Source organism: Apium graveolens, chromosome 6, assembly GCF_009905375.1.
Source record: "Apium graveolens cultivar Ventura chromosome 6, ASM990537v1, whole genome shotgun sequence".
In the NCBI taxonomy this organism is placed as follows: Eukaryota; Viridiplantae; Streptophyta; class Magnoliopsida; order Apiales; family Apiaceae; genus Apium; species Apium graveolens.
This window is the reverse complement of record NC_133652.1, coordinates 270,653,980-270,658,427: the sequence shown is the minus strand read 5'-3', so window position 1 is coordinate 270,658,427 and position 4,448 is coordinate 270,653,980. Positions and strand designations below refer to the sequence as shown.

At 42.9% G+C, this 4,448-nt stretch overlaps 1 non-coding gene across 1 annotated transcript; it reads left to right on the top strand.

Annotated features, from left to right (window-relative positions):
* Window positions 1-502: 502 nt before the first annotated feature.
* Window positions 503-609, top strand: LOC141669478 (small nucleolar RNA R71). Its single transcript, XR_012553762.1, has one exon. It is a non-coding gene; the product is annotated as a small nucleolar RNA R71 (small nucleolar RNA).
* Window positions 610-4,448: the final 3,839 nt, after the last annotated feature.

Here is a 4,448-nt window from a genome sequence, read left to right as displayed (position 1 = left end):
GTTAAACTGTTTACTCATTCCTTGCTGATATGGTGGCTGAATAGCATTCTGATTATTTCCCCAGCTGAAATTTGGATGATTTTTGTTGTTAGGATGATAGGTCGCTGGCACAGGCTGCTGTTGTCGCTGATAATTATTCACATACTGAACAGATTCGTTGACAAGAGAACACTGATCCGTAGCATGAGAACCTGCACAAAGCTCACAAACCATAGCTATTTGATTAACTCCATACGTAGTCAAAGAATCAACCTTCATTGATAGCGCTTGGAGCTGGGCTGCAATAGCGGTGGCTGCATCAACTTCCAGAATACCTGCTACCTTGCCTGACGTCATCCTCTGAGTTGGGTTTTGATGCTCATTTGCAGCCATTGTCTCTATAAGATTATACGCCTCAGTATAGCTTTTAGCCCATAAGGCACCTCCAGCTGCTGCATCGAGCATGGGCCGAGATTGGGCCCCCAAACCATTATAAAAACCAGTGATTACCATCCAATCCGGCATTCCATGATGTGGACATTTTCTCAACATTTCCTTGTAGCGTTCCCAAGCCTCGCACATAGATTCTGTAGGTTGCTGCGCAAACTGAGTAAGAGCACTCCTCATAGCAGCAGTCTTTGCCATTGGATAAAACTTCACCAGAAACTTTTGCGCAAGATCTTGCCACGTAGTGATGGACCCAGCTGGTTCAGAATGTAACCAGTCTTTAGCCTTATCCCTCAGTGAGAATGGGAAAAGCCTCAACTTGATAGCCTCATCAGTCACGCCATTATACTTAAAAGTGCTGCAGATCTCGACAAAATTCCTTATGTGCATGTTGGGGTCTTCAGTTGCCGCTCCTCCAAAAGAAACAGAATTATGCACCATCTGAATAGTGCCCGGCTTGATTTCAAAGGTGTTAGCTTGAATAGCCGGATGAAGGATGCTTGACTGAATGTCAACAATTTTAGGCCGAGAAAAATCCATAAGAGCTGGATCAGCTTGAACAATACGATCTCCCATGTTTACTGGTTCTTTCTGCTCAGTTCCTGAATCCGAATCCTCAAAATCTAACTTCTCCGGAGTATCAAGAACTTCGTCTTTCTCCTCAGCTGTATCTAAGGTCCTCTTGCGAGCACGAGAACGAGTTTGCATAAACGCTTGCTAAAGTACCTGAAACACAACCGAAAAGAGTAATTAACTACTACGTCCTAATCACTGAGTCCTAATGACCAATGATGGTAAGTACATAAACTAAACAAATACGCCGAGTCCCCGGCAGCGGCGCCAAAAACTTGTTAGGGCGAAATCACGCACTAATATTCACGCAAGTATACGCGTTCGCAAGTAATATAGAATACTTTCTAGTTCGTTCCCTCAGAGACTCAGACTAAGTTATTGTCTAATTAAACTCACTCACCAATGTATGATTACTTCTCAATGTTAAGATAACAACACTTAAAATTGTTGATTAAATATTAACTATAATTAACTACTTAATTAACCACTTAACTAACACTTCAATTTATCAATAATAAAACACTCATGAGATCATAACTTCATTATTACTTCCTTCTATAGCCATTGTTATTACCTTTAGCATGTGACAGTGATGACATTAATCGAATAACACGAAACTGATAAAAGCCAACTTTCATTGTACTAATACCATTCTACCAAACATCCACAATTAAGATAGAAGTTGAATAGTCATCAATCATGTTGAGTTCCTATATGTCTACAGAAATTGACAACACAACGATTTAAGCACAAGTTATCCCTTTTGATTATATAGGGCAAATAAAACTGTTAGAGTTACCCACTAATCATGCACAACGTACATGAACCTATGCTAGCATGGCAAGTTCTAAATCTCAAGATCCACTGTCGCTTCACAAGAGATTAACACCCTATCTTATATGTTCGCGATGCACATAAGACGAATACGCACAACCAATACTAGATATCATGCAATCATCACACACTAAAGTATTAAACAATTAACTAAAGAATTCCATAATAAATCCGTTGCAACCCCATGATCACGATTAGCCCATAATAGAACTTATCGCCATCATGGGTTCATATGAAATCATGATAAACAACACAAGAAAATAATAACTAAACTAATTATATTAAAACAGAGTATGTCACAAGAGTAAATAAGTCAAAGCAAGAAAACTAGCATCCAACGTTACAACGAAACAAGAGTCACAAGAAAATATGCTCCCTCTTCGTTGCGGTGTGCTAAATCGGTCTTCTTCCTTATCTCCTTCGCTTCTTGTGCCAAACACAATCTAAAACATAATCTCCTTCATATTCTCTATGAAAACGTCTCAAATCTACTTATATAATAGTCCCATAAAACTCAGATTACATAGAAGTTGGAAGCCAAACAGAAGTAGAAGTCTAAAATAATTCAGCTTTTTCTCCGACCCTGCGCGGCCGCTCAGCATTTCTGCGCGGGCACGCAAGGCTGCTGCGCGGCCGCTCAGCATTGCTGCGCGGGCGCGCAGGACCCTACTGGAAAAATTCCAGGTTTGCTCCGTTTCTTCGCCGTAATCTGCCCGTTCTTTTCCTCTCTCAATGGTGAACACATGCCAAGGCTTATTCTTGATGATTCCTCCTCCGAAATGCAACTAATACCCTGAAATGCATAAACACTAGAAAAACGCATCAAATACACAAAATACTTGATTTCAAGACACCAATTTAAGCCATTTTAAGACGTTCTAAGTGGTATAAAATGCCACTTATCAACAGCCCATAAACCCACGACTTCTTTTCCTAATACCCCATGATTTCATCCCTCAACCCCACTCTTTATCTAATTTTAACCTAATCCACACCCTATATATACATACACCTATTCTACACATCCCCCACAAACTTTCTACACTCAAACTCTCTCCCAAACACAAAAACTCAGTTTTTAAACACTTTTATTCAAGATTCAATGGCACCCGAGAGAGCACGAACTATTGATAGCAGCAACACAGTCCCTACTGCTGATTCATCGAGGGGTACTACTGCAAGGCCTCGGTTGAATGACAGAGCTGCGGAGGAGGAGTACACTAGGCTTTTGGGGAAGCTGATTCTGAAGGAGAGAGGGTTTTTACCGTCGGGGAGGGAGGGTGAGTTGCTACCTATGATTGCAGAGAAGGGGTGGATAGCTTTTTGTGAGTCACCCGAAGCATTGCCGATGAGCGTGGTTCGCGAGTTCTATGCGAACGCGAAGGCCGAGAAGAATGGGTTTTCTGTGGTCCGAGGGCTGACGGTTGATTATCACCTAGCGGCGATTCGCCGTGTGATTGAGCAGCGAGAGAGGAAGCCCGAGGAGGAGAACTGGAATGAGAAGACTGCTGAGGATTTTGACTTGGACTTGATTTGTGCTACTCTTTGTAGGCCGGGCATATTTTGGACCTTCAAGACTGGCACTAATGAGTATCGTCACTTCCCGGCGATCGCTATGAACAGGTATGCCCGTGCATGGAATGCGTTTATTTGCACTAATATTCTGCCTTCTTCACATGCACATGAGGTCACAGTTGAGAGAGCACAGTTGTTGTGGGGAATTCTTAATAAGGAGTACTATGTGGACCTTGGTGAGTTTATCTACCAAGGAATTCTGAAGTTTTTGAGGGGAGCTAAGCACATGAACATCCCTTATGCATCCACGGTCACGAAGCTTTGCCGAGCAGTGGGAGTGAATTGGCCGTCTCATGAGCAGTTGCAGTTGCCGGCCGCTCCGATTGATTCTGGGACTCTGAATGGGATGCAGGAGTGGACCAATGGTGAGCCCGAGGAGCATGGGCTGGGTTATCGTCTTTCAGGAGGGCGTCCAGCATGAAGTGCTACTATGGCGAGGCCTAGGCGTGATGAGGCTGGTTCTTCGAGAGCTCAGGAGGGTGCTGGGATGGCTGATGCCCAGTATAGGAGGCTTTCACGGCGGATGGATGCCATGTACGAGACACAGAGCAGGTTTGCTCAGGAGCTCACCCTTGCATTAGGGACTACTTTTCGGGGCCTTGGAGCTGATATCCAGTGGCCAGTTTTTGGTGAGGACTCTGCATACTCGCCGCCTGATACTCCACCCACTGAGGGTGATGATGATGATGACTCCGAGTAGGTATACCCTGTGTTCCTTTCTACTACCTTCACTGAGGACAGTGAAGATTTTAAGTTTGGGGGTGGTAGTTAAGGAATATTTTGTGTGTGTCATATAACTGCATATTCATGATAGTTAGTTCATATAGTTGCATAATTTTTGCCATATAGTTTTTTTATATTTGTCATATCATATAGCTCATGCATATACCATGATCCCTTTTGCGATGATTTATCGACTGATTTGTGATATTGATGCGAGTGTAGTGATAGCATTAAAGTGATATTGAGTCGTGTAGGTTGATATGCATGCTAGAAGCACTTGTATTTTCACTAAGTCTTAGAGAATGCTTAAGGGCTAG